At 34.4% G+C, this 13,389-nt stretch overlaps 1 protein-coding gene across 5 annotated transcripts in view; it reads right to left on the bottom strand.

Moving 5' to 3' along the window:
• Positions 1 to 13,389, bottom strand: part of LOC125056370 (dystroglycan 1) — a 95,417-nt gene that overhangs the window by 42,763 nt on the left and 39,265 nt on the right. For all 5 annotated transcript variants that reach the window (XM_047659422.1, XM_047659431.1, XM_047659414.1 and 2 more), the window contains one exon: positions 2,585 to 2,630. The gene's annotated coding sequence lies outside the window, so the exon portion shown is untranslated. The remainder of the gene's footprint in view (positions 1 to 2,584; positions 2,631 to 13,389) is intronic.

Genomic DNA, 13,389 nt, shown 5'->3' with positions numbered 1-13,389 from the left:
CAGGAAAAAATAAACGCGTATACTTAAATTTCTTTACCGTTACCGTTATTATAATTACATTATGGCATATATAAAACAAGTAACAAAAGCTGGGACAGTTTCAGGTCGCTAGGGACTTTTTGTAGTGCCACCACCACTATGTGGAACTAGCTGTCCACTGAAGTGAAATATGTCCGAACTAATTCGAGCTAGGGTCATTCAAGAACAGAACGTACCAATTCTTAAAAGGCTGACAAACCGTCTCAGTGAGTATCCACGTCTTTAACATCAAGTGAGCCTCTTGCTTGTTTACTAACTGTTCTATAATGAAATAATAATTAACCTTTTGGCAAATATACGCGTATAGCGTGTGACCTATTAAATCGCCTTCACTCATGTTCGCGAACAAGCACTTACACTGGCCATAACGTCCCTTTATTGTAAACGTGTTCGAACTGGGATTTATTTGTCTCACTCCAGACTTATACGTCTGCATGGAATATACGGTCGAAAGCTTTTATGAGGATGCATTTCGGGAAGTTCAATGTTCCTTTGCACCCCCGTATTCCGAAGCAAACATGGGGTCCTTTTAAATTTTCAAACAAAAATGTAAATTAACGTGCGTAAATATTTATTTGTAATACGTGACCAAATATTTTACAAATGAGGACATGTATCGCTCATTTGTTTCAGCATGTCGATGTCTACTGCTGGACATAGACCTCTCTCAAAAATTCCAGTACGACTTGTTCGATCTCCATCCAACTCCATCCCTGCACCCTCACAGGTATACCCACTGTGTAGGAGGCCATCAAACGACTACTTGGTCCTCGATCTCCATCCCAGGATATATATTTGATGCTTATTCAATTATCAAAAAGTCCATTATGCCCCTTAGTAAATAGACACAATAGCATTTCAACTAAAATTATACTAATTAAAAACTGCAACTACAGTTATGTCAAACGCTAACCAGAACAATATCTCGAGCACTTATAACACTCCATTTTGTGCAATTGCAACATTATCCGTGCTTTTTATTCAGGAAACGTCTGAAGCAGTGATTTACGCAAGACGTTTACACCCCAGTCTAGACAGGGCACTAACCCAGACTAGTTAGAACAATAATCTACATTTAAGGTGTAAATCACTCAAACTTGGCGTTGCGTAGAGATGTGGGGTCTCTCTGCATCTTCTATCGCATTTAGAAGAGTGTTCAGAGGACTTGTTTCTTTAGAGTGTCTCTGGTTTTGACTTCTTATACCGGCAGCTGAGTTTCATTATCTGACGTATCGGCGAAATACAATCCGTATCACCTTGACGTCCGTCGTTCCACAACTGAGCGTTTTCTAAGGCGGTTTTTGCTGCGCACCGTCACTATGTGGACCAGCTGCCCACTAAAGTATTTCCGAACTCTTTCGACTTAGGGACCTTGAGAGCGTACCAATTCTTGAGAGGCCGCCACCACACTTGCGAGCCTTCTGGCTTTGTGAGTGTCCATGGGCGGGGGTATCACGTAACATCAGGTGAGCCTCCTGCCCGTTTGCCTCCTATTACATTTAAAAAAACATAAATTCTACATACAAATAGTTCATCTTACACACATATTATTTACATAATAAATGAATATGGGCGTCGTTCTAATCATTTTCAAGTGTGTCTAAACTAGCGTGATATCAAAACCACAGCGAAACAAAATAATCAAATGTGGCGATTGACCCATATAAATATAAAAAAAATGGATATATAAAATAAAAATATTTATTATGAACATAAATATATGTTGAAGTTTGATTAATAAGTTTGTATATAACCAACATATATATGAGATACTGTTTCCTAAAATCGATAATAGATTAAAGAGATTTCGGGTCCCTGAGCCTGCGGAGTGAATTTATCTAAAGTCAATACAAAGTTCTAGAGTATCTAGAGTTTCTAATAAATCACTATGATTTAGGCTTTATGTTGATAGTAACTGATGTTATATATAGATTAAACTCTATTTCTAGATTGTTCTCTACTTCGTCAAGCTGAGCGATAAAATATTGTTTGCACAGTGATTGATCACTTTCTTTCCTATAAAATACATATAATAATAAAAAATCTAATATTTATGTAGAATTTTTATATACGTCAAAAAAAGTTCTCAAATCAAGGGCCTTTATCGGACAACAAGAACTGACAGGACTCTCCGCCGTGAATTTAAATCGCAAAGTATTTTGTTTTACAAGAAAATAAAAATAAAACAGTGGCTATACAATATTTTTTAGGTCTGGGCTTCAGATTTCTATATCTGTTTCATGAGCATTTGTCAATCTAATATGCAAGTAGGTGATCAGCCTCCTGTGTCTTACACGCACCGTCGACTTTTGGGTTCTAAGGCAAGCCGATATCCTCACGATGTTTTACTTCACCGTGATCAAATGTTAAATGTGCACATAGAAAGGAAATGCATTGGTGCACAGCCGGGGATCTAACTTACGACTTAAGGATGAGAGTCGCACGCTGAAGCCACTAAGCTAACACTGCTCTTCTTCCAAGATGGACCCACACCTTCACGATGACGTTAACAATAATCTACTTATGATAATTAATTTTGACTTACTTGTGTGCGATGCCGTTCCGGACGGCGTAACAGGAACTCTTTAAAACTGAAACAAATAAAAAAGTTAACCCATAAAACTATATTACTTTGAATAATGTAGTGTATTGAAGCGGCTATCAGCACGCAAATCTGTAATCAAAGCTCGATTGACATTCAAACTCGTACTCTAAGATCATTAATATTACAAAAACTTGGAGTTAATCAGTGCGCCCGATTTGACGACAAAATTCACACGTTAGCTTTTCTCTTGTGGCGGAAAATAGGTTTGTAAATAAATGTTATTTATGTTTTGGAATACATACTATAAAGTTATTTATTTATTTATTTCGTAATCTTACAGCTAACAAACAATTACACTAAAAATATAGCTAAAGATGGAATTCATAATATTTACAATAAGGTTTAAACATTTACAAAAGGGAAAAAACAATAAATATTATTCAATACATTTATTTAAACTAAGTAATACCTAATTTGGCTGTGTTGTGCGATGGTGTAAAAGTGAGGGTATGTATCTGGAGTATGCTCATGATGCAGGTGATTTGGTGCTTATAGTATATTAATATAAGTTTTTATATTATTAATTTAGGCGTTGGCGGAGAAGTCCCAGGTTCGACTTCAGACAAAATATTTTTTTTTCTTTCATGTTGTAAGAGCTAAGTTCATCACGGTTTTGCTTATAAAAATTATTTGTTCTGTGGCAACGACATAACAGCGTTTATCGTTTTGGTACAGCCAATGCACCAATTCAATACACATATTCAAACTTATGTTGTATTATTGTCCACCCTTATCATAATTATTAATCACGCAACACGATTGTGCTTTCTTATTTATAAGAAATATATAAACAGAAAACTGATATGAAGACAAAGAAAAAACGAGGAGTCCCGTTGCAACTACAATTTCTTTAAAAATGTTTTTGATACGGTAACAATAAGTGAACTACATCTCGTCTTCCTGGAATCTGAAGCAGTCCTGACCCACTTTGGGACGTGCCATTGTGAAAAGCTTCATTCAATAAACTTTGCGGACTTTAGCGAGGACACAATGGTTACGTTTAAAATATTTTATCGAGCAGAAATACGTTCTACGTTACAGGAATAAATGTATGGATTGTTTTTAATAATAAGTATATAGACAGAACCCTCGAAATTTTCTGGATTCCAATTTCACATATATGATGTTCTACTTTTCGAAGCACTTGTGCTAACAAAACTTAGTTAATTCCTTAAGACAAATTTGCGCGCCATAGTGTGTAATATGCGGCAGAATATGCGAACTTACGACTGTACCACCTTACACATTTTTATATAATTTTAAATTTATATATGCTTGCAATAAATAAATTATTATTATTAATAATGGCAAGTGTATTTAGAATACACTTTCCCACAAATTATTTGAAAACTTAGTCATATCGGGATAACTTTGATTTAAATTGCAAATTCCACAACCCTGACCAAACTTTCCAAAATTGGTTTAGTGATAAATAAAAATAGCCTGTAGGTATTACATAATCTATACATAATTAGCACAATACATTCAAACTCAAAATAACTTTATTCATATAGTTAACCAAGTACACTTGGTACTGTATGAACGTCAACAGATGTTAAGTCGATTCTATATTTACATTTATTATCAGTTCGCAAGTCAAGGGCTCAGAACGGGCAAGAAACTGCACCACTCTTTTTAATCGCCAAGTTCTGAGTCATACAAATTGTTTGAACTGGAGCAAACCAATCCCAAGGATTAGGATCATTTAAATAATCGTCAAAATTATTGATTAATTTACGTTTAACGAAAGTTTTGAGTTTATTCAGTGATAATTCTCTAATTTCGCTTGGGATTTTGTTGTAAAAACGAATACAATTTCGATATAAGTGGTTTTTATATTTTGGAGCCTAGTTGGTTATACACTCAAATTAGTTCTATTTCGCGTATTATACTGGTGAAAGTCACCATTTGTCTTGCAATCGTTTATATTTTTTATGTACATACAACAAGGCTTCAAGACTATATTGACCAGATAGTATCATAATATTTGATTCCTAAAACTTAAGTCCATGTCATCATGTTTAACGACTTCCGACGGAAAGGCCTCTAAATTCTTCCACTTGTCTCTCATTCTCGCCAACATTTTCCCCACAATCCCCTTTATTCTATCTTCCCAGATTTCTGGTGGGCATCCTCTCTTTTATGTCCCCACAGTTTACTATGAAGCTCATGGTTTAGTAGTATATTGACTGAACTATTATTGAGACCGCAAAAATGCTTGCCAAAATAGCCATCAAACCAGATGGCCTATCAAACATATTTCAATCGAAATAAATCGATACACTTTACCTACAATTTTAGAGTCTACTAAAACCATTGAAAATAGTCTACTGCATCTTGCCGAGAGGTCCATATATTATATACCTATTCAAAACTGCAATTCCCATCCACGTTCTTTCATTTATAGCAACTTCTCCAGTGGCTTGAGTGTGAATATTTAAGTTGTAAATGGTGAAAGCCAATATAACACGAGTTTAAAGAATTCTTGATTATATTAAAGGGAGTTTTTTGTTAATCATATGTTTATTTTTGGCGCCAGATAGATAGTAGTGGTGACCCCAGAGCTGGTGCTTTCCTGGCTCAACGAATAAGTATCGCAATACAGCGAGGAAATGCTGCCAGCGTTAAAGGTACACTGCCACAGGGTCAACACTTTTTAAATATGTTTTAGTTTTCTTTTTCTTTATTAATTATTACTATGTAGGTGAAGGAAACTGTAAATTCTCTATATTTGATTGTTACGTTTAGGTTTTAATACACGATAAAATGTAGTAAACATTAGTTAGCGTTGGTTCAATGAGGGTTGAATCTCTGTGTGTGATAAGCTATACAGAAAAATTTTATTCGATGGATAAATTTTTTCGAAGTGTTGGCGAACCGGTAAAATAATAGTTTATAACTGAAAATAAAAACAATTTAACATTTCATATGCTTAAACCCTGGTAGGTAAAGAGGTAGTTAACATAAATATCTGTGTGAGAAATCGAACCTAGGACCTATGATTTATACGCTGTGCGCTTGAACGTGAGCAAACTTACTAATATATATTACTCCTGTCTATTAAACTCATATTGTTAGAATATTCTATAATTATAAACAAGGTTCCTACGGTAATCTGTACACATATAAATAAAACAATTTATACAAAAGCAGCTGCAAGTTTATTTAACACTTGGTGAGTCACTGTTTGCTTACACTTAGCAGGACTTACTCATCCTAAGCAAGTGCTAAAAATACATTTAACCTCGGTTCTTAAAATGTAAAATCCTTTTACGGGTTTACAAAATTCAATAATATATTACATATAGTGCTTATATGTATAATGTATATATACGTATGCCCTAAACAGTTGCAGTCAGAAACTTCACCAAATTGCAATTTTCATTGAAGTTAAAGCACAAAATTTTAAGAGACTTTGATTTTTTTATTGCATTATGAGATTAAAAATTTAAATTTTCTTTAAATTAAAAAAAAAAATTAAAGCTAATCAACGCACTAATCCGTATATTATAAGTGCAATCTGTTAGGACTGTCATCATCCCTGGTTGTACTGCTCCTTATAGCATCCGCAAGTATCTTTGACCATGGCAATTTTTTTACGTCTAACTTGGAACACCTATGGTTTTGACACCTGCACAACTCCATCCCACCAGCACGAAAGGGCTGACCCAGCGATTGTGTATTGAAAAAAGTGTACAGGATGCAAATGAAGTTAATTTGGAAATTTAAAATTAAGATTTACAAAGTAAAAAAACCATTATAAGGGTAATAATTTGTATCCCGGCTAACTTAATAATTTATTGAAAAGTCTTAATAAAACAATGTATGTATCTAGCTAGAAAATACAGTTCTAGGCTCAAATAAATGTGACACAAACTTAAGAACAATTGATATAGGTTTTGTTACCTGTACTATTAATATAATATCTTTTAAGATACCTAGCAATCAGAACCGGTTAATAATTATAACATTGACATTGTAAATAATAATGCAAGAAATAAAAATTAATACATTTAATTTGATTTACATTAGATGCCGGTAGATAGTAAATTAATTATTTTACGCACAAAGAAATTTGTCTGACATTTCAAAATGGCGACGGTAGTACCAATTTCAATCGCCGACCAAGAAAAGTATGTGCCACTGTACACACCTCCGTAAATAACTGTCCATAGATAAGCATAAAGGATTTGAACCAATATTATTAAATGAAACCACTTTACTTAAATAGGCTGAAAAACCATTAATTCCGTACAAGTTTAAACAACAATACTTCCTATAACATTTTAATTGGTCGTAAATCGATACCAGCTGTTACAGAAATTAATTTAGGAATCAATTTAAACGTAACCGTTATAGGGGATGTAATTGCCCGTGTTAGTACGGTTCAATGTTTAATGATTTCAAAATAAAATCGTACTAAATCGTTGTATGGATAAAAAAATCTAAATAAATCGTTGTGAGCTGAATAAATAAAAATCACTACAACCTTTTTACATGCCTCAGATTTCTGTATCTGTTTAATGGTCATTTGTCTAATAGGCAAGTAGGTGATTAGCCTCCTGTGCCTGACACACGCCGTCCACTTTTTAGGTCTAAGGCAAGCCGGTTTCCTCACGATATTTTCCTTCACCGTTCAAGCGAATATTAAATGCGCACATAAAAGATAGTCCATAGGACGGTCTGGTACTGAACCTACGACCTCAGAGGAAGCTAAAGCCAACACTGCTCCTAAATGTATTAAATAAAAATACGTAAAACTTATACACAGAAAATACAATGATAACACGTTTTCAAAGCCCATTCTAAATTCAAAATTTACGTGGGGTAGAAGGGATATTTCTTAATGGAATATAACAACTCTCACGATGACTTTTATCATATATCACCTGTCGTTCATCGAAAATAGGTTGTGACACCTGCATTAATAACTTGCCTTAAAGTATTAAAAAAGGTTTTATGCTATTGTTAATGCTGGCTTGAAAGATACACATTCAACATAATAAACGCGTTCCATTTTCAAAGAAAATTGGAACGAAGATTAAAATGCAATTCTGCATTGTTGATATTAAAGTTATCTTTCTATGTAGGTCGCGTTTGAAGTTTTTTTGGGCGAGAAAAATGGGCGTAGTCATTAATTGTTTCGACACAGTTTCATTAGACTCTGGTGTGGCCGGTATGTGATGTCATCTATGCCGATGCCAAATGGTCAATTGTCGCAGCGCAGTGAGGCGTTTTGACATTGCGTAACTGTTCAAATACTGACCCGACAGACGTCAGAATAATACTGTAACAATCCAACTAAGTGTTTTTCTCAAATTCAAAACATTGCTGAAAATTTTGGCAGTGTATTTCCTGTAGTAGATATTTTCTTTAACATTATGATGGATGACTTCTTATTACAAACGAGGAATTTTTGTACCAATTCAACTTAGAATCCCTCAAGAGCGTACCAATACAAAATTCCGCGAGTATTCTGGCAATGTGTCCATGAGCGGTATCACTTAACATCAAATGAGCCTCCTGCCCGTTTGTCCCTAGTTCAGACTTCAGAAACTTTTGAGCGTTCTAGTGTAAAGTTTATAGTGTAACAACTGAGGGGGCTTCACCATTTATTTGTACCCAGGATCTTTGAGAAATACAATACCAGCTTGTCCAACTGAGCAACAAAGTCGGTGCAATGATAACGATGTCGGTCAGCAGATATTTAGCGTAGCCCGTTATCTGGCTAACTGTATTAAAATAATATTAATAGAGCGTGATGCGAATTTCGAGTTATTCCAAACCGAGTAACATTTATCCACATTACGTGTCTAGATTTAGGAGCGGTCTAAATGAGCACTTTTTATGCTATCCTAGCTTGGGGCTACATATTTTATATCATACTAGCTGACCGGGCAAACGTCGTTTTGCCATGTATATCACTTATAATAAAAAATAGGGGTTGATCGTAGAGGAGTGAAAATTAGGGGTTGTATGTATTTTTTAATGCTGTATCATAAAAATAAAAACAAAAAAAAAAAATTCTAAAAATTAAAACAAAATAATTTAGGGGTGGACAGTTAGAGGGATGAGAAATAGATGTTGTCCGATTCTCAGACATACCCAATATGCACACAATATTTCATGAGAATCAATCAAACACCGCGACACGAGAATTTTATATATTAGATTCACGAAATTCGCTACACTGAAAAACCGTTACCATTTCTTCTGTATGTAAAATTTTCAAAAGCATTAGGCCGCGACATCAACCCAGCGATATAATCTGCCGGATGTCAACTAATATATCTCGTAACTTGAAAGATAACTTTCCTTAAACAGTTTTTATTGAGTCATGATTACGAAGCGAACCTTCTTACTCCTAGCTACAAATATACGAAAAAGTAAGGGTATGTATTAAATGAGTCGTAATACAAAAAAATTGTGTCGACGATTGCTAAACCAATATTAACGAACTATGTTAACGGTTCTCCATACACATTTCCATATTAAATGATTGATGACATACACCAATTGACTTTTATTATATACTGTTGCTATCCTATTAACATTGTTTGGGGTGTAATCAGGTCAGTTGAAGCAAGGAATTTTATTGCTATCAATACGCTGAAATTAGGACAGAAATTTAAAAGCCATTCACAAAACTTCGTTCGTGCGTTGAAGCTATATTCATGAATAGTTGAACCAATTAAAAAGTCTAATTCCTAGTCCAAGTGTCAATATCAAAACTTGCCCAAACAAATCTCATTCGCAGTTTTTTGACGTGACAACGTCTTATAATTCGATGGAGCCGGCTGCACGCACGTAAAAACATGACTCATGCGGCGTTACCTCGCTCAGAGGCGTAACATCTAAGGCTTGATGTGCAAAATTGACATAATTGTATTATGCGTATAAATAAATGTAACTTGATCAATTCAATTGCGATTTCCATTTACCTCCTTCTCTATATCCATACAAAATATCTATCAAACAAATAAAATTAAAATTTTCTTTTGAAAAATGCAACCATTCCATCAGTATTTTCTTATGACGTTGTCACGTTCAACTATTGTCAGTAAACCGACTTTACAGACAACCGATTTTTTTTACATAATGTAACAAAAACTGTAAATATAATCTCGCTAAGTAAAATATAATCACGTAGGTATACAAAAGTTAACAAAATACAGCAAACAAATCATAAAATAAAGTAAAAAGTGGCGCTACAACTTTTGCAGGCACAGATTTCCGAATGTTTCATGATCGTTTGTCAATAGGCGAGTAGGTGATCAGCCTCCTGTGCCTGACACACGCCGTCAACTTTTTGTGTCTAACGCAAGTTTCCTCACGATGTTTTCCTTCACTGTTCGATCGAATTTTATGCGCACATGGAAAAAAAGTCCAGTGATAAGAATAGCACGCTGAAGCCACTAGGCAAACACTGCAAACAAATCATTGCAGATCATAAATACTATGTTAATAAATAAAGTATCAATAATAATTTAAACCACAGCTTTTAGTCTAAAGCGATGTATTCAAACTCATTTAAAGGTTTTGTTGAAATTGATACAAAGTTCCTTCAACCTTATCATTTGATCAATGTTAAAAATTAATTACGCCATCAATGGTTAAAGCGGGTTAATCGAGTTAGATATACTAATCTAATTTATACCTTCACTATAAGCAAGTTGCAGGTCAAAGGGTTACGTGGTCACGCGATCGTGTCGGTATTTTGAAACTAATTGCTTACATGCGGGTTAAACGTCACAGAGTTGCGATATACATCTTATACTTTACTTTACAGATAACTTAACTAAAAATTTTCAAGTAGGCGAAACAATCGTCTATTTGGCCGCAGTACTGGTTAAATGGTTATATTACATAATTGATTTTAATATTTCTTTCATTAAAAATTTTGAAACCCAAAGTCGATGGCTTTTTTTTATGTGACAGGAGGCTCACACGATGTTAAGTGAAGCCGCCGCCCATGGACACTCGCACTGCCAGAAGGCTCGAAAAAAATTATCGAACGTAGTAATCTTTGATCTAAGCATCAGTATATATACTGTATATCCTTCCTATTCCTATTCTTCAAATCTAACCCTATCAAAGATCACTTAAAATGGTTCCAAAATTAAAAATCGTATATCCTGTACAATGCGTCATAGTACTTAACTTATGCGCTGTGCAATTAGAAAAAGGTTCCGTGATCAAGAGGTCACGCGGATCTGGCCCCTTCCGGGACTAATTGTCTTCAGCCCTCGAGACACAAGCATCATTAAACAAGGAGAGGGGTTAAAAGGAAAACTAGTAATGTGTACACACTCCAAACTTCCTTTGTTCTGTATTTGTCTGAGCGATTAAAAACTTTTTGCGGAGTACAAGTGTTAAGGTTATATAAAATTTACATCGCACATTCAACGGTATAAAATCTTTTACACAATAAATAAAAGTAGGCTTTACTCGCAGTTATTGCAGGCGCTGGCGTGGCTGGCTGGCAGCCATTTTGCATAACTGCCAAATATTAGCTTGGTGAGTTCGAAATACCGGCGCGATGGGTACAGATTTTTCTACATTTGCATTTTATGAAGTCTTTCCTACATTTTCAGAACATCCATTACAATTATAATTCAATAAATATTAAAACCGATTCGTTTACCGTATTTGTCATTGCGGAAATAAATACTGCAATGACATGAAGGAAATGTACTGTACAGTATATAAAAAGGCTACAGATGGTTAATTTGTCAAAAACAAAGAGTAGTGTGGACTCAGTTTCCGCATTTAGACTTCCATTTGGTCGGTTGTGCGGAAAGACCTTGCTAATCGAACCAGCCTAGCTCCTTCCAGAAGCTCAGAAGTTTCCTGGGCACTGCGCAGGCTTCACGGAGCGACCACACTGCTGCGAGAATTTCTCCTCGTTGGGAAGCCCCCCCAGCCACGCATTCTAGGATGATTGATTCCTCTGAGCTAAAACAGCCTTTGAATAAGAGAGTGTCTGTTACGCCAAGGAGGATGTTTATTAAGGAGACAGTGGTCCGTAATTGTCATCATTATCATGAGATGATAATGATGACAATGATTATCATATGTATATTATTATATTATTATCGTATGTTTTTTATATTGAGGCTAAGAAAAAAATTCACATAAAAACAAAAGTAAATTCCCGCAAGCCTCATTAGACAGAAACATTTCTTCCACTTTCCACTATTTATTCACATTCATAACACTTTGAATGGTCCAGTGAATGGGCTGTCTCGCTCTTAAAACTTTATTACTAACATCGATGAAAATATATGTCTTTTACAACAGTCTGCCAAGTTACCGTAACCTTGTTTATCACTCTCTTAATGAGGTTTAAGTTTTAATTTAGTATAGGTTATTATTAAAAAAAAAACCTTTAATTCACACCATTAAAAAGTCCATATATAGTTAATAGAGTAATACTTATAACTATGTTGGTAAAATTAAAATGAGTAAAATTATTATTATTATTATTGTTATTTTTATTTTATTTAATATCTTTTTAGGTTTAGATATTATTAACTTTTAGTTTTAATATTTTTTTAATTACTTATGTTCTAATGTGATTGATGTGTATGTGTGTTAAATTTGTGATGTCATATTTTCTTGCATTTTTTTAGGCATACACATTGTTTTAGGACGCATAAATAAATTCACCAATTGGCCAACAAGCATCCCAATTCCAGCTAAAATTTGAAAATATTCGAGAGGCTCTTCGTTTTAAATCCATTGACTCCCGCCGATATGTGATACGTAGATCCGAAATGAACAGTTCGAATAAAATAGAGCACTCGTTTATATGGCGATATTGAATAGCGAAACCAAGTGGTCGGTCGAAGTTTGGTTTGATTAGATTCTGATTTTTTATTTCTTGGTACATGTTATCCCATTATATATGTAGTATTCGTTTTTGTTAAATCGTTATCGGGCACTGTTAGTATTATTTATTTAATTATACGCTTTTCGGAAAACTATATCCTTGAAATCCCATCTCATACTCTTCCTTTCTTATCTTCTTCTGTTCTTGTGAGGCTATGGAATTCACTTCCTGTCCCTATTCGCTTAGATCCTTCACTATCTTCCTTAAATCTCTACTGTGCAAACATTTCTTATGCACAACTTTCGTACTCACTGGTCTGAAATAATCGTAATTCATTCCCTTTTTTATTATTGTCCCTTTCACTGTTTACATGTTTTAATTGCTTTGCTATGTTCCATTAGTTTGGTCTAAGTAATTTTAAGTCTCAATAGTTTTGCATTTGTGCTCACATTATAATTTTTTTCTTACACTGGTTGCCTAGAAGAGATCGCTCGAAAGCGATAAGGCCGCCTGTTGCCGTCCATTTTATTTAATTATTTTAATTGTACTGTATTCCTGTATTACTGCTACGAAATGTATATAAATAAATTATTATTTGTTTGTATAGTGAGAAACATAGATACAGATATTTAAACAGAAAAGTTCCAGAGATACATTACAATTGACAAGAGTGTATGAAGAAGTATCGTACATGTTTCGTAATTAATGATAAATTTTAAACATTATTCCTTTCGAGTCGCTAATGAAGCTGTGCGAATGTGACTTAATTAGACAACTACATATATTCATTAAAAAGAACAGCGGCGCTACATACATTTAGGTCTGGGCGTACGTATGTTTCAGTATCATTTGTTTCTTCAAAAAAGCAAGTAGGTGGTCAGCCTTCTTCTGACACACGATGGTAGGATGAAAG

Source organism: Pieris napi, chromosome 2, assembly GCF_905475465.1.
Source record: "Pieris napi chromosome 2, ilPieNapi1.2, whole genome shotgun sequence".
Classification (NCBI taxonomy): Eukaryota; Metazoa; Arthropoda; class Insecta; order Lepidoptera; family Pieridae; genus Pieris; species Pieris napi.
This window is presented reverse-complemented; position numbering and strand designations above follow the sequence as displayed.